The sequence below is a fragment of the Puma concolor genome, chromosome C1 (genome assembly GCF_028749965.1).
Source record: "Puma concolor isolate L17-30 chromosome C1, mPumCon1.1.hap2, whole genome shotgun sequence".
Classification (NCBI taxonomy): Eukaryota; Metazoa; Chordata; class Mammalia; order Carnivora; family Felidae; genus Puma; species Puma concolor.
Window position 1 is genome coordinate 146,735,962 of NC_141674.1, and position 25,543 is coordinate 146,761,504.

The following is a 25,543-nucleotide window of genomic DNA, read 5'->3' on the forward strand; positions in this document are numbered from 1 at the left end:
AAAAAAAATTAAAAATTAAAAAAAAATTAAGTCAGAAATAAGACAATGACACCACATATCATCAACTATATTCAGTGTTTTACCAGTGCTCCTATTTAGGTAATAAGACAAGAAAAATAAATACAAGGCAGATACTTCATTTCTTCATTTCTTATTTATTGGCAGAATTCAATTCCTTTATGGTTCTAAGATAATGCCCCAATGTTTTTTTGTTTTTGTTTTTGTTTTGTTTTGTTTTGTTTTGTTTTTTTGTTTTTGGCTGGCTGTCAACCAGGAATGGATCTTAGGTCCAACCAGCCACTTTAAGGTCCCCTCCATCTCAGCAAAACAAAACCCCCTTCATGCCAACCTCTTTCAAGCTTTAAATCTGACTTTGTCTTCTGCTGACAGCTTAAAAAAATACCCTTCTTTTAAAGGGCTCATGTGATTCAGTCAGGCCTACTGGGATAATCTCACTATCTTAATCTCAACAGATTAATAACCTCAATTACATCTGCAAAATCCCTTTTGCTATATAACATATTCATGATGATAACACCAGGGGGTGGAGGTCATGGGGAGCCATCTGTGAATTCTGCCAACTGTTGTACACATACCACTGATCATCACATTAGACTGATATTTAGTGGAAGCATAATGCTCATTATTACTCCACTAAAAAATTTTAGTTGTAGCAATAATTAATTCATGAATGAGCTGACAACACAGTAGCTCACTCATAATAACGTTGTAACTTAATTCTTGCATCACTCATCACATACCATCATGTCACAAGTGGATGGATTTTGAGAGGTATTGTCAATAGTCATCATCATCTTTGTGATACTTCCCTAGATTGTAATAGTTGGAGAGAATGATATTTTCAACTCAATTAAAACAAAATCCTTTCTGTGAAACAAAATCACTCACCCAAGAATTTGCTTTAGTTAAATCAAAGATACATATCTAGGCATAAAATATAAGTATACATGTTTGCCAAATCCTCACACTAATTTCAAAATGGAAGGATAAAAAGGAGTAAGCAACTTACCAGCAATTTAATGAGCTATGAAGTAGAACTGATGCATCGTAGAATTGTGCTCCAGGCTGAACAAGGACATCAAATTTTCCTCTGAGATAGATTTCCACTCTGGGATGACCTGAGAAAATATATTGTATATACATACACAAACTAGATATAAAATGATAAGAAAAATTCCTGCTCTTCCTGAGTCCCTTGAAAGTAAGAAATGTTTCTTTGATTTTTTTTTCCCCTTCCCCCTGAAGTGCTTAGAAGGCAGTGGACTTATCAGAGTACTCAAAGAGTAACCTCACCATTGCTATAAACTATTGGCTCTGGTCCAGCTTACAGTCCTGTTGTCTTTGGACCATGCAAGGACTTTTAAAAATTAGAGGGGCGCCTGGGTGGCTCAGTTGGCTGGGCGTCCGACTTCGGCTCAGGTCACAATCTCACAGCCCGTGAGTTCGAGCCCCGCGTCAGGCTCTGGGCTGATTGCTCAGAGCCTGGAGCCTGCTTCCGATTCTGTGTCTCCCTCTCTCTCTGCCCCTCCCCCGTTCATGTTCTGTCTCTCTCTGTCTCAAAAATAAATAAACGTTAAAAAAAAAAAATTTAAAAATTAGAATCAGATGTCACTATTTTTAACAGAAGATTCCATATTTTTTAGCAAATGTAGATTTTTGTCATATACTGAAACATCAGCAGGTCCAGTAACTCAGAACCCACATTCACATATGTTACCCATCCTCTGAAGGTGTTCCAGTCTAGCTGGTGCAAGCTCTCTCCAGTTTAGGACGCCAGCAGGCTGTTTTATTTACTTATATTACCTCCCTGGATTCTATGGAACTTTACATTTTCTACCATTTCTCCTCTCTAAATGTTGTTTCCATGATGCATTTCAGATATTTTAGTCGCAGTGGATGCTCTGAGAAAGGGGAGGAAAAAAAAAGCAATATAAATCAAGAGTATTAAGTACAGAAACTTGACTACACTTGCTTCACTCAATATTTTCCAAACATCATCGACTGCAGAGCATCTTATTGAGTTACACTTATTAATATATAACAAAACTGGTCATTTATGGTAATCCAATTTAGTTCTCCTTACCCATTGCAAAGATATGACATGTGGTCTTAGCCAGGCTCTGCTACTTTAAGGCAAAGTTTATATGCTAAAATTTTTGGCAAAGAGAGAGGAGGGAAATTTGAAATCCCAAGATCCTTGCAACAAGAATAAGGGGGAAAGGAGAGTAAAACAAAGAAAGAGGAAAAACTAATCCAAGGTGGTACTTGACCAAGCCAGTCAAGAAAATTTAACCCATGTTCTCTAATATGAACGTTACTGCACTGGCCATATGGAACCATAATGCTTCAGAATTGCCATTGCTGGTTCCATCTTGTCTCTTGTATCTAGTCAATATTCAATGTCTTTTTTTTTTCTTTATGTTGGTTACTTGTCCCCTCCAAGTAGCCATTAGGAAAGCCATGTACTGTAGTAGAATGCTTCAACAGAGTCCAACATTGGTGGGAATTTCCAGAAACTTCGGGGCCTGGTTCAGTTAAATCTACAATCCAGAACTGCTTCTGCTACCTCTATGATGGCAGGCACAAATTAAGCCTTGATGGAGATTTACACTCACCCAGGATCAGGCTCACACAGCCAAAAATGTTAGGAGATGAGGCATGGGCAGTGGCACCCAGGAATCTTCATAGGGCAAGTGGTCCAGAAGACAAATAGGATCAAGCAAATTGGGAGGATAGATACTTAAGGATTGATATACTCTATCAGGTGATGCTTAACCATGAACATTCAACTCAGCAGGAAAAAAGCAACTTTAGAGAAACTGTGAATTAGTTTTCCTTTGCCCAAGGACCATCTGCAATCAGGTTTTTGAACCCATTTTCTCTAGTTTTGTTGTTGTTCTTTTGTTTTGTTTTGTTTTAATTTACTCAGTTCATTTACATACTAGAAATTCCTATAGTTTTATGCGCGACCCAAGTTTTCCAGTTTCTATCTTTGTTCCTACTATGGCTTGGTATTATTGCTTTCCATGACTGGTATCTTCTATTTCTACATGAAAACAAAAGCATTGCATGTTTATTCACAATTACTGTGTTTTTAATTTATTTTATGCCAAGACCATTGTGCAAAAAAAGTTGATGGTAATTAAAAATTATCTTCTTCATTGATAGACAATGATCCTTTGAAAAATGAAGATGAAATATAACATCCCATTTACAGTTTCTAGGATCTAAGTTTGAAGAATACTCTCATATAACATATTTTCTATCGACTACATAAAAAATTTCACAATGGTTTTGAACAGGAGAATTTTATAGCTAGATAACTAGTAGGAAAAAGAGTACAAAAATTCAGTGGCTTCCTTTTCTGACAGACACATTTATTTTTTTTTCTTACCTTATTTTTTCACTTCTCTATGGGCTCTCTATTTTTTATTGATCTATTTGAGTGTTCTTTTGCCAATATCACACTGTCTGGATTTCTGTAGCTTTATAGAAAGACTTGACGTCAGGTCCTGTCAGTGTTCCGACTTTGTTCTCTTCCTTCAATATTGTGTTGCCTCCCCATATAAGATTTAGAATCAGTTTGTCCTAAAATCACTTGTTGTGATCTTGACTGGTATGGTGAGAAATCCATAAATCGAGTTGGGAAAAACTGAAATTTTGACAACACTGAATCTCCCTATTATGAACATAAAGTACATTTTCATTTACTTTATTCTTTGATCTCCTTCATTAGAGCTTCATAATTGTCCTCATCTACAGCTTGTACGTATTTTATGGATATTTTTTGACATGACTAAGTATTTCATTTGAAGGGTTATTAATTTAAATAGTGTTTGTTTTAATTTCTAATTCCACTTATATATTGTTGACATAAATATTGACCTTTAATTCCTTCCTTAACCATGGATTTAGTTCTTTTTAAAGTTAATTAATTTAATAACTCCTGCTGAGGAAGATATGTCTGTTTATTCCAGTTGTTCATTTCAATTCATTTTGCTTTTTCCCTCTTCTCATCTTCTATCTTGGGTAATATCAAAGATAATAGCTTCCCCTGAGATAACAGCTGTCTTGTGTTCATAGCCAGGGTTTACCTCAGAGAGGAAGCCTAGCTCTTGCTGTGTGCACACTATATGTTAAGGTGTGAGCTGGGGACCTTTTAAAATTCACATTAATATAAGATGAGTGCTACTATGCTCAGAGTACTGATGAGGCAGCTGGATCTCAAAGATGTTACATAACTTGGTCTGGGTCACATCAACAGAACACCGTGGCTCCAGACCTTTCTTGAACATTTCTACAACGCACAGTCAACTGTGATAACAGCATGCAGTAATTTACAAACAGACCCCAAAAGTTTAATGGAAAGTTATAGGTATCGTACAACTACAGAAATGTGGGCAGCTTCAGTTCCTGACTATTCTCAGGGACATGATTTAATATAAAATGATTCTTAATCATATGTTTGTCGTCTCTGTTCATCAGTTCATCTTCTCTGAGGTAAACTAACCCACACACAAAAAAATCAAGTTCTGAAGTCCCTAAACACCTTACGAACTTTGAAAAGGGACAAACTGGTATCATGTTTTCCCAGTTCTCTCCTCTCTGCTCTCAGAATATGACCACACCACAAAATAATCCAGGGAGCAAATAGTTTAGGGCATTCAAGATGGTATTACTTTCCCCAAACTGCACTAACACTGAGACAATTTTAATGAATTTTCAAAGACAGAGCAACTTATTTTTGACAACAATATATCTTACCTATTGGGACATCCAGAAATTATGCAAACTCTAAGAGCAAATATTCTACTGGAAACATGGAATGGTTATTTTTTAATTGTTCTCAACATTTTACATGTAAGTAAAGATACTTTTATTTTGCTTTCCTCTCACATTTGCCTTCTCTTCTCGTTAGTCTAATATTGGCAAATTAGACCAATGCAATGACAAAATGTAAGTATTGTTTTACATTATTTTTTTTTAATATTTAGGAGTATTTGTACAAGAAGAAAAGTTGGAGTGAATCACCTACCTTATAACACCATCCACTCTATATTTCTATTCCAGTGGGCTAAAACACACACACACACACACACACACACACACACACACACACACACATTAAAAAGCACCTGTGTCTTCTCAGACTTGTCTTACACACCCACTCTGTCTTTTTATGTAAATAAAAATTTACTTTTGCAACTTTTCTTTTCACTCTACATATACTTTGCCCAAACCTTCCTTCATATCCGTGGCTTTAATCATCACCTGAAATTTAGATTCTAATATACTGATGACTGCCAAATCTGTATCACTGTCCATAACTCAAAAGATGATACATGTTCCGATATGTTCTTTTATTTTCTTTGGTTTTCTTTTGAAATTTCTCTTCGGCTGTCCCTTTCTTCTTCTTCCTCCTCTCAGAGGATGCTACACTGTACCTTTCATAGATACTCCCTGTATATGTCAGTTGGTCCATTCCTGTTCCCAATTCACGTGAACTTAGCCCTTGCACAATTTCTTTACATTAGCTTGCATTTACTCTTTTTTCTCTGGTTGCCTTACCTTCTAAAGCTCACTAAGATCAATAGAATAATAGCCAAGAAATTCTGAAGAAAATGATTTTAAAAACATATTTTTATAATCAACTAATAGTTATTAGCATTAGCACTCATAAAATTTATAATTAAAATGCTTGCTACTGTTCTCATTGTGTGATTTTTCTTTCGAAAGGAAATTCCTAAAACAGAAAGGGCCATAAAATGGAAAATATTTATTAACAATGTCAAAACATTAAAAAGAAGGTATGGACGGTAGGCAAGTTGAAGAAGAAAGTTTTGTCTTATTTGAAGGAAAGTTTTGCTTGCTGATTATAATATGACCTTAAACTTTATACATATCCTATGCATATCCTGTATACCACTAGAGGAAAAAGAGCAACAATTTTAAAAAGCAGGAGGAAAAAAGCAGGAGAACATAGTAAAATAAAAATTAAACATTGAGAAAAAATAAATAGAAAATATTGACTGTAATAGCAGACATATAATAAATGGATCAGTGGCAAAGTATAAAATCAGATATGAGACAAAACCTATCAATGACTATAATAAATGTGAACGGCTAAAACTTATCCCACCACCACAACTAAGGCATCTAGAGCAGGAGCAGTGTGAGCCCCTGCCCCAGGTCTCACTTCCCAAGGGTGAATTTCCTCCTGTGGGAGACCAGGCCTGAGGTCTGTACACAGGGTTGCTGTTTGCAGGGTTAGGTTAAATAGCTGGAGTTGGATTTCCAAGCTTGTAGTGTCTACACACATGCATGCAAAGCCCATCATTGTGCAGGATGATGGAGCCTCAGGTAGAAAGAGAAACATAGAATCCTGACTAGGGGCATGTTATTTGCAGGAGTGGGAGTTCTAAATGACCTAGAAATCCAGATCATTTTGTAGGTAACTTTTTCAAGGGATTAAGTCATATTTTATTTCACAGCTTGTTACTTTGATATGTAACTTTTAAGTATTTAGACATATGGTATCTAGGCTTCCCTTTATACTTTTTACTCAAAGCCCTAGGTGGGAAACTCTCTCTCCACCCCCCTGGAAAGTTTCCCTCTGCAGGATGATAAGCCTGCACATCTTAGAGTGAAAAACTGCAGCTCTTGAAAAACACTTTTTTTTTTCCCAATTTGCAGCTACACTTTCTCACCCCTTTGGATTCATTTTTTGTTTGTTCGAAATGGCATATCTAAAGAAAGACTGCAAATCCAGCCAGGTAGATATATTATTCTTTTCTTCTCTGTAGTTTAATAGTCTAGATTCAGTGTGATCCCTCTTGCTTCCCAAAGAGAAAATAAGACCTTACATTAGAGTTTTCAAAGTCATGAATATACATCATCTCATTCCGTCCTCACAGCAGCCCTGGGAAGGAGGCAGGTGGGCATCCTGGTTGGAAGAGATAGAGGATGGAATTGTATAATGGGTGAGGCTGGGAATCAAATCTATGGTGTGGATATGTAAATGGATGTTTTGTACTTAAAAGGTTTTCCAGACTGTTTTCAGCTGTGAGATCAGTAGGGCAAAACTCCCCTCTGCAACTTGTGTGCTTAAGCTCCCTGAGCCACATGGCACAGATCTTGGTGTTCCCTCATTCGAATGTTCAGCTTGTCCTGTGTGGCTGAGAAGAAACCAAAGGGCTGTGTCTGGAAGCTTCCAGACCTCTCTGTGATGGCTGGCCCTTTCTTTCCTGTAGTACGCTATACACTTCTCCTTTCTTATAGCCTCTGGTGAATACAATCTGTGAAATCTTTTGAGTCCTTTCAATTAACCGACCCAGTATAAATTGGTACAAGTGTAAATAAAATAAGTGAAATGGCACTCTACTTGTAGACCTTTTCCAAGGAATGTAACCCTACCTTATTTTATAGATAGAGAAACTAAACCAGAGAAGTTACATGGTTTGTTCAATATCCCACAGCAAATTCCAAATTATTGTATTAGCAAAAAAATAAATAAAAAGAAATGTATAGGAGCATAGTCATTGAGTTAAGAATGGTTAAAATTAGGTTTTCACCTCAGGCCTGTTATAAGCAAGCTATACCACTGGAAACAAATTGCTAAATCATCACATCCTTCATATGGAAAATTGAAGTAATAATACAGCTTGTGTCTTAGTGTGACTGAACAAAAATAGAAACATTTCAGAATAGACAGACAACATCTCTCTTCCAGGGTGACAAAAGGTGGAAAATGTTTAAATCAGTTGACTTTACAGAATAAAGTACATAACTCCTAAGGAAAAACATGGATGGGTGGGTGAGAGAGAGTGGGAGGGAGATTTGGGAGTAGAATTTGTGACCATTAAAGAGGAAATAAGGAATGCCTCGGCGGCTCAGTCGGTTAAGTGTCTGACTTCAGCTAAGGACATCATCTCACAGCTTGTGGGTTCGAGCCCTGCATCAGGCTCAGTGCTGACAGCTCAGAACCTGGAATCCTGCTTTGGATTCTGTATGTCCCTCTCTCTCTCTGCCCCTTCCCCACTCGGGCTCTGTCTTTCTGTCTCTCAAAAATAAATGAACATTAAAAAAAATTAAGAGGAGATAAAAGGGTCTTATGATGAGAAGAAAAAGATTTCACCACAAAATCCAGCAATATTTATTGATAACTTTCATCGTGGGAAAAAAAAAATGAGTGGAAGGCAGTGATAGGACAAGGAATGAGACTAAACACATGAAGACTAACTTGAGAAATTACAAACAAACTGAAGAGTTTTGGGGGCGGGGGGGAGAAAGTTAAGAAACAAACAAAAAATAACAACTAAAAGAGCAAGTAACATGATGTCAAAAGATATCTAATCTGAAGAGGGGAAGAAATGATTCAGAAGCAGTTATCACAGAAATGAGGACCATTAAGCTATTGAAAGTAGCTTAGGGATTGAACGATTTTAAACTAATTAATACGGTTTTCAATAACATAAAAGATAGAGGTGAATTGAACAGAACAAATAAAAACACAAGTGAACCACACAAAGGACATTTGACATATATTATATACATATATATATATATATATATATATATATGGTTAATATATAGAAGATTAAAAGACAATGACAACCATTTTTATCATTCTCGTGAATGAGCCCCCCTCCCCCAAATATATTTATTTTTGAGAATTCTTGTATAAAAAAAAGGATAAAATACATAAGAAGCAGGAGCACTGTGCTGATAACGAGTGACAAAAATGGATTATTCTCTACAAATAGAGATTTGAGAAGAAAATTTTCTAGGTGTGAGTCATAAAAAAGTTCTTGGTCAAACGCACCATGATTCTCCTTTTAAAATGATGTAAATAGCACCTAATGTTATAAAAGTACAAAGAGTTGATACTAGTTTTATTCTTGGATTAATAGAAAAAGACAGAGTAGCACACAGAAGGTTGCTAAGCGTCAAAGTGAGCTACGATGTCACACCGAAAAGATTAGCAAAGATCTAGAATTGGAATCGTCACTGTGTTATAACTAATGGCCTACTATTCAGGAGAGCTAATAAATGGGTGTGCAGATTATTTTATAATGAATTAAATAATTAAATTAAATAAATACAAGTGCGGTTTATGGTCAACTAGTGGAGAGGGCAAACGATCATATATTTATAGTATTTTTTATCTCATTATAACGATTGTTGCAAAGAACATTTTGTAAAGTTGCATTTGTCTATTTGCCTGTAGCCTTAGGATAAAATACAAGGAATTACACGGTTTGCTTAAAGTTATAGGGACACTCATGTAATATAAACTAGAATAAACACTGATAAAAAAGAATATAGTTTAAAACACAATTGTTGCCTTCCTCAGTATAGGAACATAGAGAAATCTAAATTGAACACAGCCTTACATTTCTTTCAGACAAGTATTACGCTCATTCAAATTGTTGTCAGGTCCTGAGACACTCAGGTTTTGAGCTCACTCTGCTTTTATATGGGAAGTCCAAATTTGCAAATTTTCACGAGATTTTATGACCTTCTGTTATATGCTTACTAATTTAGTCATTTGGCCTTATAATGTTTTACAATTGGCTATTGTATCCCTTGAGGAAATGTAGAATTGAAAGAGATGTTAAACTCAGATAACTTCACTGCTGATCAGAGAAATGACAAGGAAATACTGTTACACATCATGTCATTTTATGACACTTAAGATTAAGATCATAAATATTTGTTGAATGCTGAAGAGCTGGTCATTGTTCACATATTCCCAAATTTTGAGAGGGGGGAAGGATAGTTAAAATAAATTGGTAAAATTAAGTGGAAAGGAGTATCAACTTAAACTTGACCATGCTTCACATGTTGATAAGAGAACTCTTCAAACTTTACAATGTACTTTGCATAGAATTGTAGATAAGACCAGGATGTCGCACACTAGATTATTTCAATTAAAATGGGACTAATCTATAAATCTTAAACACTAATTTGAGATCTGGATATTACAGACAGGAGAGGATAAGAGGGAAATTAAAGGATGCCTCGGTGCCATTCTAAGAAAATGTTTAAAAGTGTACACTTTTTTTTTTTTTGTTATCTCTTTTGCACCATTCCACTTCAAAGTATAATTTTCTTTTTGTTCTCAAAATCCTGATGTGCTCACATTGCCTTATGTCACTTCCCAACTTCTCAGTCCTATCTCATGCGACCTAAAATTACTTACCTGTCCTCCAAATTTGGAAACTACTTCTCTTTCTCTCCAAACAGCTCATTTGTATTTATATACGAGATGTAAGTTAATCTTATTATTTTTTTTTTAGTTTATTTATTTTGAGAGAGATGTGTGTGCGTGCACACACATGTGTGGATGGGGGATGGTCAGAGAGAGAGAAAGAGAGCAAATCCCAAGGAGGCTCCACACTATCAGTGCAGAGCTCAGTCTCCTGAACCATAAGTTCATGACCTGATCAAGAGTCAGTCGCTAAATCAACTGAGCCACCCACATGCCCCTGATATAAGTTAATCTTATTAAATTAATTTTTTCAAACTTAGCTGATGATAATAATTATCATATTAAATATTAGAAATTTTAGAAACTCTTACACTCATCCCAGACCAATTGATTGATCTGTTTGAATCAACTCATGACAGTGTATGCGTGCATGCCATGTGTATGCATTTATATACTACTGTTATATATGATAATAATGTTGTTATATATACTACTAATATGTTAGTTATATGTTAACTGATATTATATATAATTTTGTATAACATCATTATATATATATATAACATAATATACATATAATGAAATGATGACAAGATGTAAAATGCATCTATTAATTAAGTCAATTACATTTACATTACTTCTTTTAGAAAAGTATTATAGGGATGCCTGGGTGGTTGAGTTGGTTAAGCGTCCATTCGTGGGTTTAGGGGTTCAAACCCTGTGTCAGGCTCTGTGCTGACAGCTCAGAGCCTGGACCCTGCTTTGGATTCTGTGTCTCCCTCTCTCCACCTCCCCACCCCGACTCATGCTCTGTCTGTATCTTTAGAAAATGAATAAACATGAAAAAAAGGAAAATATATATATTATAAACAGTAATATATAAAAAAAAACACTGATGAACATCTTTATAGATAAGTATTTCTTTGCATTTGTCACTTGTGCTTTAGCATAGTTTTCTATGTAGAAGCAATAAGAAAACTATGCTATTAAATGTTTTCTCAAAAAACCCTGACTGACATTGGCATCTGCCTTTCAAATTTAGGAAAGTGTATAACTTATAGCAAAAAGTTGGCTCTTTGTGGGAGATTTACTGGAACACGGTCTATGTATAAAAGGCAAAGTTCTTGAAAGAGAGAGTAGAAAACAAAGCAGGACTGAACTGTTCTGCGTTGAAGAATTAGAGGAATTCGTAGTTTGTACCCAATAGTTTGAGAAAGAGAGAGAGAGTGAGAGAGAAAAAGAGAAAGAAAGAGAGATGCTAAGGAGAAAGTAAGGACATGGGTGGAGGGAAAAGGGAAAGGGGATTTTCACCTGGAAGAGAAGAAAGGAAGAACTGAGACACATAGGAGAAGATCAGGTAGAAATCTCATATGGCAGCAAAGGAAGAAAGACTTTTCCATGCCAGAGTTTGTGTGTATGTACAATATATGCGTATCTTCCTGATTCTCAATAACTGTGTGATAAATTCAATGGGTTATTATTTTTTTTTTGTAAACACCTGTTGCTAAAATTTCTCAAGACTTTAAAGTTTCTTGTAAAACAGTACACTTAATTGTTTTATAATATCCCTTTGTAGACCTTGCACAGTGTATTTAACTGATATGATATTGAGTATAGAAATATAATTTTAACTCTTATAAATTATGCTTTGGTGACAATTTTCATAACTGGATGTTGTCATATATCTTGATCATTTCTAAAATTGAAATCACTACCACATATGTTGAAAATTTTTTTTCTTAATTAAAATTGGTCAATGCAATAAGAGAAATTTTAAAGATTCTTTTTTTTTTTTCCAACGTTTATTTATTTTTGGGACAGAGAGAGACAGAGCATGAACGGGGGAGGGGCAGAGAGAGAGGGAGACACAGAATCGGAAACAGGCTCCAGGCTCTGAGCCATCAGCCCAGAGCCCGACGCGGGGCTCGAACTCACGGACCGCGAGATCGTGACCTGGCTGAAGTCGGACGCTTAACCGACTGCGCCACCCAGGCGCCCCAAGATTCTTTAGTTCACACTTCCAAATTTTCCTCTGGCTAGGAATGGTGCATTATTTACACTCCATCGAGGGTGCCTAAGTTGGCATCCTTACTTAACGCAAACTTCACTAGATATGAGAAGCTTTTCTCTTTTTCTTCTTAAACTTAGTTAATTTGAGGTGAAAAATCATATATCAATGATCTGGGGAGACTCTTAAATACTTTTTGCACGTTTATAGACCACTTGTATCTCTCCAGCTGTCTTTTATGAATTACCTGCACACAGAAAACGTTTTACTCCTATTAGTGATGGTGTAGAAGCTTTTTCAATATTAAGGTTATCAATAATTTTTGTGTCAAATATACGGCAATGTCTCCCTACATTATCATTGTCCTTTTAATTTAGGTATGGACATACACTCTCTTTTTTGTGTTCTTGTCATTAAAGCTACTAATATTTTTTACTTATTTTTTCACTTTCCTTGTTTATTTAAAAAGTTGTTTATCCTTCTGTATGAGACATTTTTATTTCCTAGCAATGCCTAAGGTTTCCTCCTACTGACGTTATGACTTACATTCTATTTCATTAATGTATCTTTAGTATATCTGGGACTTACTTGGAGGAAAAGTTTGATATGACAGTAATTCTAGCATTTTCCAAATTGCTAAGTCAACTGTTCCACTAATGTTTATTAGCAAAGACCCCTCTTTCTCACTGATTTTAAATGCTAATACTGGAAGGTGAACATTTGGGGAGAAACTTAGATGCTATCCAAACAGAGGACAAACCTCTGTTCTTAGAAAGTTCAGCATATGCTTTGGGGAAGTAAGGAGCTCCTCGGATAAAATGATACTTTGAAAAATTCAGGAGGGTGTGCTAAATAAATCCAAAATGCCACTTTGGCTAAGTAATTAATGTGTTGTGTCACATTAATAGATTTTCTACTATAATATTCTTCGTGTTCCTAAAATGAACATATTTGGTCATTTTGGGTTATTTAAAATAACATGTTGCAGGAAATTAGCTAGTATTCTATGTGAGGTTTCGTACATATTGCATTAGCAAAAATTAGCATGTAGATTTTCATTGTCCACATTTTAGTAAAACAATCATGCCGTTCTATTAAAACAAATTCAAGGGGCGCCTGGATGGCTCAGTTGGTTAAGCAGCTAACTGCAGCTCAGGTCATGCTCTCACAATTAATGAGTTCGAGCCCTGCATCAGGCTCTGTGCTGACAGCTCAGAGCCAGGAGCCTGCTTCGGATTCTGTGTCTTCCTCTCTGTCCCTCACCCGCTCATGCTCTGTCTCTCTCTGTCTCTCAAAAATAAATAAACATTAAAAAGTAATAAATAAATAGATAGATAGATAGATAGATAATAAATAGATAAATAAAACTTGAGATTTTTTGTTTTTCTATCCTCAGTATTTGTAGCATAGAAACTAATATATTGACATTTGAAACTTATTTTTATTCCACCACCTTCTTAATATTCTCATTAACCTGCGGAGTTTCCTTTTAGAATTCTAATACTGTATAAGCATATAATTGTATTTTCATGTTTTAAGTTCACTATGCCTTAGAGCAATAAACAAACAGTGCACAAGAAGGTTAAGTTACTATGAGAGCAGTTCTCCTTACTTGGTTTATGATTTTAATGGGAGTGCCTCTATTACCTTATTATGAACATTTTTTTAAAATAATAGATTATTTTGTACACTTTAACTAGTAATACATTTTAACTAGTAATACACAGTCAGGTATTAGATTTTTTCATGTTTATGTATTTATTTTTGAGAGAGAGAGCGTGAGAGAGAATGAGCCGGGGAGGAGCAGAGAAAGAAGAGAGAGAGAGAATCCCAAACAGATGTCATACTGCCAGCACAGAGCCCATCATCATCATGGGGCTCGAACTCCCGAACTGTGAGATCATGACCTGAGCTGAAACCAAGAGTCGGATGCTCAACCTACTGAGCCACCTAGGCGCCCCGATCATGTATTAGATGTTTTTAATTGCTGAAAGGTTATCTCAATTTACCTGTATTCTACCGCGTATATGTAAAGGCATTGAAATACATCAACATCTATTAGTGTTTCAGCGTCTCCACAGTACAGTTTAAGAGCAGCTTCTCTAAACCTACAATACCTAAATTTAGGTTCCACCTCTATCACCCGCCAAGCTGGTAGACCTTGGCCAGTTTGCTGAACTTTTTTTTTTGGTCTTAGTTTGCATACCTGCAAAATGGGATAAAAATAAACCACTTACCTCATAGGACTGTTGTGAGATTTAAAATTCTTAATATGTGTAAAGCACTTAAAAACACACCTGTCACATAAAATTGTGCTAAACGGGTTTGTGATCATTATGAGATGCAATGCAATGACTGATAGTATTTTCTAGTATTAAACTCCTCTAATCTACCCGATCACTCTTTATATGTATGTTTCTGTCTAAATATGTGTATATACAAAACGTACACACTTACATTCTTATACATAGTATGAATTATATAAGCTAATAGGTATTTTAGTATACAGCATCCTCATAGTAGAAGTGTGGGTGGACAAATATTTTCTTTGTGTGCGATGTCAAGTTTTGGCATGTTTAACTACGTTCATGTTTCTTTATTTTCTATGCTCTGGTCCAAAGGTGTAGAACAAAATTTGTATTTGTGTTCTGTTACTGCCATAAGGAATGACCACAAACTTGCTGGCTTAAACAACAACATGCATTATCTTATAGTTTTGAAAAACAGAATTCTGACATGGGTTGCACTAAATCAAGGAGTCAGCAGGACTGACATTTTTCCTGGAGAATCAAGGGAAGAACCAGTTTCCTTTACTTTTCTGGCTTCTTAAAGGCCACTTCATTCCTTGATTTATGGTTCCCTTCCTTCATCTCCAAAGAACTTCTGTCATCACACCTCTTTCTCTGACTATAGCCAAGAAAGTTTCTCCATTTTAAGGACTCGTTTGATTAGATAGGACTCACCCAGGATAATCCAGGATAGTCCTCCTATCTCAGGGTCTGCAACCTTAATCATATCTGCAAAGCCTCTTTTGCCACATAAGGTAGCAGATTCTTAGGATTAGGACATAGACATCTTAGATTATTTCTCCTTGTTCATTTCCCACTGAAACTCTCTCAATGCTTTGGAACTCATTTATTAATGCTAAGCTGGTTCTCCCATTCACACCCTCTAAAATCTTCCAAATATTTGTGACCACCTTTTGTAGCTGTTGGCAGCTATCAAGTACAAACTCTGTCAGATCATTTTACTATGACTTATCTGTTTCAGAGACATTTCAGAGGGCTCTTTTCAGTTATTTCCCAGTTGAAGATTAGACAGGAAAAATCATCCCAGTGCATTTTCTCATATTTTCCTTCTCCTCTGCAGTAAAATCATTTTATATCCCTAAATCATCTTCCCTCACTCAGGAATAGCAAAACACCTCACTCTTTCTTCTTTGTACTGGTTGCTTGGGCTGCCATTACAAAATGATACTGGCTGGCTGGTTTGCCCAATAGAAATTTATTTCTCACGGTTCTTGATGCTGAGAAGTCCAACATGAAGGTGCTGACAAGATGCTGAGGCTTCTTTTCTTGGCTTGTAGGTGGCTGCCATATTGTTGTGTGCTCACATGACCTCTTCTTTGTGTACAAGTGGAGGGAACCATCTCTGGTGTCTGTCCCTCATCTTATAAAGACATCAGTTCTATCAGATTAGAGCTCTACTTTCTATAATATCCCTCCACCTTTAGAATGAGTCTAGAGACCTTAAGTTTCTCATAATATGCAACTTAGTGTTAAGATCATCCTATAATCATTTTTTGATCATGCCACTTGTTTTATTTCTTATATCAGTTCAATTTTATTCTTTTCTGGTCATCATTTATTTCATCATTCATTTAGTTGAGATTTATCTTTTGTTCCTTTTCTATTATCTGAATTACCTATTAACTCATCCATGTTTATCCTTCTTCTTTTATGAAATAAATATTTTAAGCCTGCAAATTTTCCACTCACTGTGAATGACTTTTGCTATATTCACTAAGTATTGGTAAATAGATGTTTAATTCATTCTAGGTATTGACTAATTTCTTTTTAGACATCAGATATTTTAGGTACTTCTTTTAGATTATTTTAATCTTTTTCCAAAGTATATGTCTTAGTGTGTTTAACTAGATGTAAAAATTATTAGATTTTTTAAATCTCAGAGTAAGAAGAAATGCAGAATCCTAGCAAAGACTGAGAATCCTGGAGGAACAGCATAATTGGAAAAGCATGAGATCAAAATCAGGTATGGTGACTTTGAGCTATCAGCATCAGAGAAATGTGGAAATGGAAATGGAAAGTAGGCAGGTGAAACTCAAAGGAAAGTTCAGGCCAGAGATATAAGTTTGAGAATTGTTGGCATTGGGATTGGTTTAAACATGGAAACACAATTCTTAAGGAAAAGATGCATAACCAGAACGTAGGTAGGTCTAGGACCAAGGGCTAAAGAGCAACCCCAACATCCAGAAGTCAGGAAGTTTCAAGTGATAAAGTAGAAGCAGCTTAGTTGATAAAGTGCAGAAGCTGAGTTGTTAAGGAGCGTAGAGAAATAATTTGGTAGCTGGAGGGAGATTTTTGGTCAAAATTTTTTTGTGTTCTTTGTTTTGTAAGGAGTAGAACACCAGAGCATGTTTGAAGGCTGATTAAGACATAATAATCATCTTGAAGAAAGAGAGTGATTGAAGACACATGAAAGATGAAAGGAAAACAAAAAAGTAAAAACAAAAAATGGCCTTAAATAAAAAGACTGACAACACCAGATGTTGTCAAAGAAGTAAAATGACCAAAATTTTAGTTATTGTGGATGGAATATACACTGGCATAATGATATTGTTAAAAACATATATATATCAGTTCCTTAAAACAACCATACACTCTATGAGCCAGCAATCCCACATATAGATATTTATCCAAAAGAATCAAAAATCTATGTTCATAAAAAGAATGTCTATAGTGGCTTTATTCATAAGACCCCAATTAAAGAAATTAAAAAAAAAAAACATAATACCCCAAAACTTTAGAAATAACCCAAATGTCCATTAGTAGGAACATAGGTAGACAAATTGCATTGTATTCAGAGAATATAACACAACTCAGCCATAAAAAGAAAACCAGCAATGTAGGTGAATCTCAAAAGAATTCCTTAGTGAAAGCAGCCAGACACATAGCAGAACATGTTGTATGACTCCATTTTATAGGAAGTTCTAAAACAGGCAAAACCAATTTTTATTATAAAAAAAAATCAGAATGGCAGTTTCTTCTGATGAGAGTGGAGGTAGGACACTGATCAGAAAGAGGGTGAGGAAATTTTCTGGGGTGATAGTGATGTCCTATATCTTGATAGGGGTCTGTGTTATACAAATGTGTGCATTTATTGAAACTTAATAAGAATATATTCCATCGTGTGTAAAATTTAGTTCAAGAGAAAAAAAAACCACAAAAATAATAGTTAACTATAGGCATGCTGAAGTATTTAGGGCAAATGTAATGATGTCTGCAACTTACTTGGAAATATGTTTAAAGATTACCAGATGGGGGGCGCCTGGGTGGCTCAGTCGGTTAAGTGTCTGACTTTGGCTCAGGTCGTGATCTCGCGGTCCATGAGTTCGAGCCCCGCGTCGGGCTCTGTGCTGACAGCTCAGAACCTGGAGCCTGCTTCTGATTCTGTGTGTGTCTCTCTCTCTGACCCTCCCCCCATTCATGCTCTGTCTCTCTCTGTCTCAAAAACAAATAAACGTTAAAAAAAAATAAAAAAAAAAAGATTACCAGATGGATTGATGATGGATGGTTACATGTGTGATAAAATGAGTGTAGCAAAACATCAATGGTAAATCTAGGTAGTGGCTACATGAGTGTTCTCTTTCTATGTGTGTGAAAATTTTTAAAACAAAATGTTGGGGAAATAGGAAGTAAGGAGAAGGTGTCTGGAGCTATGTGGTTGGATTTCCCTTTGATAGGAGAAATGCCACGGCAAGAATTTGGAGGGAAAAAGGCAGTCAAAGAAGTGTTGCTCCTGGAATAAACCAACCCTGGTAGAAAGAGAAGAAATGAAGATTATTAGATCATTTCAGTATTATAAAACTCCTCAGAAATCTCAGTTTATGGAGTTACAAGAAACGTCTGGACATTTTTTGTGGCCCAACTGCTCATCAGTGAGTAAGTTCGTTAAGGGCACAGTCAACATTTTTATGTTTTTCTCTATACGCCTGGCACACAGTGACCAATCATGACATTTCAATTAATCAGATGTTCCTCTTCCTCCTCTATGCTCATCTTGAATCATGCAAAAGGCTAAGAATCCCAGTCTTATGACTGCACAAAGCATCCTCTCTTCCATGTCTGTAAGTTCATTTAAAATCTCTTCTTCACCATTTTACCTAGGGATCTGTTTTGCTCTCTCAATACACTGGAGTCAACGGCATCTCCACTGCATTTTTGCAACTCTGTCTGACAGCTGATGTAAGCTGGCAGAAGACGAAAGGTATTTAAAGTGTGGCAGAAGGGCTGAGTTCACGCACAACAGTGACTCTCCCCTCTGATACACTCTTGCTCACTCTGAACCGTGCCGGGTTAAACAAGCCCAGTCTCTCTCTAGCACCTCATCCAGGACTTGAATTTTCTTTAGAGGGGCATGCCCTCACTCATTTGTTTGTATGTTTATATTTTCTGCGGCAGGCAAGAATAAAAGACAACTGAAAGGTGCAGGTCATCTCTAATGGAAAAACGCTGGAGTGGACTGACCTGAAATGTGCCGTTAAGCACACCAGGGACACCTCAGCGTCTTTTGTGGGAAAGGAAAGCAAAGCGGCATGCAGATTTCCCTAAACTCAGCATGCCATGTAGAGACCGGACCTGAAATTAAAAGCAAACAATTCTTTTAGGTTTTTTTTTTTTTTTCTTTTACCGACAGAAAGATTCTGTAAAATTCTACCACCCACTATGGGGGGTGGGGGAGGATAAAAGCAAAATGATTTTAAAAAGTAGCATGTACATTCAGAATTTAAATTTCTTGCCAGTTCAGCAATGTAAGATGTCATGGGTAACACAGGGAATACTTATTTAAATTTTTCATATACTCTCAGAATGAATCAAGATTAAAACGAGGAGGTGCACATAATGGGGAAAAAGGAGCAAAATCTCAGACTTCCTTCCAGGTGAAAGATTAGCCTTTTAGGACCTTCTTAAATAGCAACTGCTATCTGCTTGCTTTAAGAGCAAGCTTGTCAAACATAGTTTTTCTAGACATTTCTACTCCGTTAGATAACTAGCATACACTGTTTAAAAAACAACTGCTGCCTTTAGTCCTTATCAATAATAACAACAATAATAATAAAACACTTTGCAACAGCAAATACATTTGATCTAAGAAGCTGATCAGACACGAATCGATGTATAAACTCCGGTTTAAACAGCCTGACACAGACATCTTAAAATGTGTTTGGATTTTTCAGCGTACCTCGTAATAGAGAATTTTGGTTTTATTTTTGGAATGGTTAGTGCTATGTACAAAGTAGGTCGGTGCGTACTTTAATTATCAAAATACACCAAAAAACCCCCAAACTTGAGAAAATGTCTTTATTTCACATTGTAACTTTGTCTTCCACACTCCAGTTGGTACTGGTATTAGACACAGTGACATATAACAGAGAAGGGACATAACATAGACAAAGCAAACAAAAATTGAACAAAACACAGGAAGATGACATTTATAATGCCGCTGACAAAGGCAGTCACTTCACTTTAAATAATGTGGCAGGCTGCAAAACTATAGTAATTACTAGAATTTCATTTTCATTAACTAATAAACCAAGGAAAACAATTTAAGTATCTGAATGTCATTTTTCAAATGAAAATAAACTGTAAACATTTGAATAACATCACAGCAGGGATAATATACCTAAGGAAATCTATTGAAATATGCGAGTGGATTCATCCTCTTCTATCACATTAAAACCGCAATTGACTGTAAACCTCCTACCACTCTCCACTGAGACTTTAATTGTAAAGATTCCTGTTACATATCATATTAGAATTTAGTTAAAATTGTAGAACACATTATTTCCAATCAGACAGCCAACCATCACTCACAAAGATTTTTAAAAAGGTGATTAATAATTCATCTCAGATAAGGAAAAGATCTATATTTATACCATCTTCTCAGCCACCATAAACTACCTGACAATTGTTCAGTAATGATGCCCAGTAAATTCTTTAAAATGGTAATTTGTCATTCTGTCACTTCATTTGTGACCTAAAATTCCTCACTTGAGGCATCATCAAATAAATTAATCACTTTCCAGGATCCATTTCTCTGTTCTGCACGTTATTATGCCCGGGCTCTCTTGTGTTTCTCTTCATTTACATATATTTAATGGCTGAGCCGTGGTTCACGATGGCACATAACGCACACATCTCATTACAGGTGAAATATTCTAACTGCCACTATCACTGGGAAAGAAAATAACTCTCCCAATTTAATTTTCCTGATGTAACAAAACCATGATTCTTCACTATGAAATGTTGGTGCCATCCATCAGTCACAATCAATAAAATCATCATAGAAGTACGCCTTCTTCAGCATCTTTCCTTCATACTGGTATTATTTGAGGAAGGTAATTAAACTCATAATATGTAATGAATGTAAATGAAGTAAAAATCCTCACGTTAGCTCTCTAACTATGCTTATTTTACAGCTTTGATTTAAAATATTTCCCTCACAACTTACACATATATGAGGCCTGAATAGAGAGAGCCACGCTGCAGAGATATTCATCAACCAATAAAACTAATGTTTAAAAGAGCGTTTTTGATATGAAAGTGCCAGGTATTAATTACTACGTCAGATTTTTCGCTGAAAAGATACCTTCTCTTAGAGTTTACGTATTTTCAGTCTTTCTTCCAACGCAACTAATAGTTTCTGGGTAGGCACGCTCACGTGACAAATTAAGCGATTTCATTTTAGCAACCGGGTCTGCTTCATTGCTACCTTTTCAGGGCCGCGGGTCCTGCCTGTTCTCCTGTAAGAAATTGTCTCGTGGAACTTGGCAATTTTGCCGTTTCTGCCTGAAGAAGCCTGAGAAAATATAGATCAAAGAAGCAGGACGTTTCACAAACAGTGGTTTGGGAATTAGCACTTCCGAACTATTTCCACCCACTGTAAATATTCATCTCAAATTGCTATTGTATTATTTTTGTAAAGGTCAATAGGGAGTGTTTTAAAGTAAACTAGTGTCACATAAACATTGCCCATGTCTCTAAGTATGCTACAACTTAATTTAACATTCATTAACTGGTTCTCCTCACATACTTAGGAACATGAGTTTCAGGGGAATGGTGCCTTACAGAAGTCCATTTGGAGTGAGGATTCCCTTCATTATGAATTCATCATCAAAGAATGGCGACTTTCTTTATCTTGGAAGTGGTCCCTGTTTGCTTGTTTAAAATAATGCTTGAGAGAGTGTCTAAAATAAGAAGTGAAATATTAACTCTACCTCTCTGAAACAAAGGAGAAAGTAGGTGAATATCACTGCTCCACAGATGAATGACCTAACTACGATATTGACAAACCATCTACACTGTACTACTTTCCTTCCTCATTAATTATCATATAGTTATTTTTAATGGGCACTTATTTAAGAAAAAAAAAAAGACTGTGTGTGCAGTTTTGCATATGTTTTTATTAACATGGCAGCAGTCTGTGAACCTAAAGCCAAACCTCCATCACACAAACCCCCATAGACTTGGCTGGAAATAGTGGCTAACCACTTGCTGAAGGTCCCTGGGGTCGGCCTGAGGTGCCTCTGAATTTTGAGAGTATCATCAGCTCAGAGTGAAGCAAGAGTTTCGATGGGCGTTCCAGCATGAGGCTGGACTGCAGCCCCAGCTGATGTTTGGGGATGGGGTATAGCTGGTTGAATCTTCAAATAGACACCAAAGTGACTTGGGATGTTAATGGGGGATGATGGCGGTGAGAAATAGAAAATGAACTTCTGTCATAATTAAACAAAACAGACGCAAGTCTCATAGAAAATGAGATCGGGATGCAGTGATGGATGTGAATGGTTAAGCTTTAAAGTTATTTAAAAAATCTCATGAAAACTGTAGTCAAGTGGCACTAAGTATGTGTATTAACACAAAAGGAATTAAGCAAATAGTTTAAACTATTTTGGACAATAAGAAAGAGAGATAGAGGAAAAAATGTTTATGAGGCGTAAATGAGTTCTATGCATTTTAGCAAATTCGATAATCTAATATTCAGTGAACAAAAGTAGATTTTAAGGACAGATGAGAGTAGCCAGTAAAGAAAATAGGTATAAAGGTAAGGTTCATGTCATGAGCAAAGAGGAAAGAAGAAAGATCTTTCCAAATACAAATGCATATATTAATTATGTTAAATGTACCAAGGAAACGTGATTGCCCACATTGTGGAAGAGTGCACTTAACAAGACCAAACATTTAATGGGGGTGGGAGGAATTTCCTTATTACTTAAACAATAATCTCTTCACTCCCCCAGTCATATTTACAATTCTACTAATAAAAGCTACCCAAAGTGAGATCCCTGGATATTCCATTCATAGAGATTTGGCTGTTAACATATGTCCCCTAGTAATAGCACTAGAAAACATTGTTGCTACAATTAGTTGCCTCAAATATTGTTTTCTAAGACTATAGAAAATTTTAAAGCATTGTTAAACTCAAAGCCATAGTTGCTAAAATTAACGCTGTATGGGAATGTTCAATTAAATAGACATTTCCATGGGGGAAATCTTAATAAACTTAAGATAGTAAGCTCAGGTCACATATCCTTTTATGCCCAAAAGCCAATGTTTTTATAGGCTACTTAAATAACCAGTTTTGCTGATAGGACTTACTACTGAAAATTTGAATTACCCCAGAACACAAAGTAAACATTGTATTGAGTTTGATACACTAGTTAGCTAGGTAACTTTGCATAAGTTACATTTTCTCTCCAGAGTCTCTGCCTAATAATGATCTATCGTATGGGAATTAAAAACAAACAAACTAACGTATGATTCACAAGATGGCTACCCAAATCAATAAGCAAATAAGTGAAAGTGAGTTATAAAGCTTTAAATATGAGGCTAATTACATTTCTTTTTCTTTTGTGTTGTATTCGTTTGCTAAAGCTGTAGTAAAAAATATCACAGGGCGCCTGGGTGGCGCAGTCGGTTAAGCGTCCGACTTCAGCCAGGTCACGATCTCGCGGTCCGTGAGTTCGAGCCCCGCGTCGGGCTCTGGGCTGATGGCTCAGAGCCTGGAGCCTGTTTCCGATTCTGTGTCTCCCTCTCTCTCTCTGCCCCTCCCCCGTTCATGCTCTGTCTCTCTCTGTCCCAAAAATAAATAAATGTTGAAAAAAAAAAAATTAAAAAAAAAAATATCACAGAGTATGTGGCTCAAAAAATAGAAATGTATCTCTCACAGTTCTGGAGCCTAGAAGTCCAAGATCAAGGTATCAACAGGTTTTGTTTGTCTTGAGGGCTCTCTCCTTCACTTGCAGATGACCACTTTTTTGCTGTGTCCTCGCACGGTCTTTCCACTATGCATGTGCATTCCTAAAGTCTCTTCCTCTTCTTATAAGGACACCAGTCATTGGATTAGGGGCCTACCCTTAGAACCATATTTAATCTCAATTACATACTTAAACGCCTGTCTTGTATAGTCACATTGGGAGTTAGAAGTGTAAAATAAATTTTGAAGACACAACTCAATCCATAAAAAGCATATTGATAATAAAATAAATTCATATACATACCATCAAAAATTGAAAGGAAGTCTTCTTAAGATGACTGTGTTAGAAACCAGGTCTCCCTCTTCTCTGGGAAGATTGCATGCCCTATCTTTTTGCAGAAAGGTAGAGACTCGTGACTAGTTTCAGCCTTTGTGCTGTAGCTATAGGTGATAATTTTAACTGTTGGTTTGAGACCCTCCATCATTGTGCCCCTTGCCATGGTGGTCATGATCTTGAGTTGAGTTGTAATTGTCACAAGATTGAGGCAGCCTGGGTGACTGTATCTTCACACGGAGGAAAACTTCCCTGTATATTTACTCAGAACTGCAGTAAATGTGGGGGCACCTGGGTGGCTCAGTCAGTTAACTATCAGACTTCAGTTCAGGTCATGATCTCATGGTTTGTGAGTTCGAGTTCTGCATCAGGCTCTCTGCTGTCAGCACAGAGCCTACTTTGGATCCTCTGTCCTCATCTCTCTCCTCCCCATCCCTGCTTTAGTGCTCTCTCTGGCTTTCTCAAAATACATAGATAAACTTAAAAAAAAAAATACTGTAGTAAATTTTGAATGCATAGGAAATTAACCCTTAATTTTGTTAAACCACTGTGGCATGCACAGCCTAAAGTGACTCCTGATGAGTCACACCCATGCATAATCCCTCGAGTGCAAGAATTATTTATTTTGTTTCTGACTAATAGAATACGCAAAGATGAGGGGACAGTCAACCCCTTGATTAGGTTCTGCTATCTGGCAAAGGTGAGGGGACGGCATACCCTTGACTATGTTACACTGTAAATGACTCTGCCTTAACAGACTACAGGGGAGGGACTCTTTCTGGCCTTGAGTATGAAAGCTGCTTTGGTATGAATGGCCCAAAAAACAATACTTTGGCGAGAGACTGTGTGAGGCCTCTAGGCCCTCAACATAGCCCCTAACCAACTCAGAGGAGAACAGCTCTGCCTACAGTGTTAACAATCCTAGGAATTGAATTCTGCTAACAACCACATGAACTTGGAAGAGGAGCTCAACCTCTAAAATGGAATGCAGCCTGACCAACCTCTTGTTTGCAGGAAAAGACTCTGGTAAAGTGTTGATTTATTAAAACTTTTGCTTTATTAAGAGATCTCTATTTGCACTGTGAGATAATGTATGCTGTTTTGAGCCAGTGAATGGTAGTAAATGGTAGCCAACAGTAGAAACCTGACATGGCCACTGAGACCTTTAGGATTGTCAGTCCCATCTGGTAGTGGAACCACTGGTAAAGTGGAAGCAATAAGGGTTGGTTACCTGAGAAATTAGTTGGATAACTGACTGAACAATCATAACTCAATAAGAGTCCAGAAGAATGGGCTGACAACGTTCGGAAGGGAAGTATGTTACTCTGTTAACCTCTCACTTACATTTTTGTCCATTGGGTGATGTAAAGAAAACATATCTTTTGAATTTCAAGATGGCACAAAGTTTAGAGGGTTATCAAAAGCACTAGAATTCAGATATAGGATCTTGGGAAATCTACAAAGGATAAATCAA

At 36.4% G+C, this 25,543-nt stretch overlaps 1 long non-coding RNA gene across 3 annotated transcripts in view; it reads right to left on the reverse strand.

Moving 5' to 3' along the window:
• Positions 1-25,543, reverse strand: part of LOC147578482 (uncharacterized) — an 81,019-nt gene that overhangs the window by 31,768 nt on the left and 23,708 nt on the right. For 2 of the 3 annotated variants that reach the window (XR_015255231.1, XR_015255230.1), the window contains exons 2-4: positions 21,129-21,338; positions 19,007-19,117; positions 1,031-1,139 (exon numbers count right to left, since the gene is read on the reverse strand). This is a non-coding gene — a long non-coding RNA (uncharacterized LOC147578482). Of the gene's footprint in view, positions 1-1,030; positions 1,140-19,006; positions 19,118-21,128; positions 21,339-21,607; positions 22,780-25,543 lie in introns of those variants that run through there. The other variant, XR_015255232.1, reaches the window with a different exon arrangement.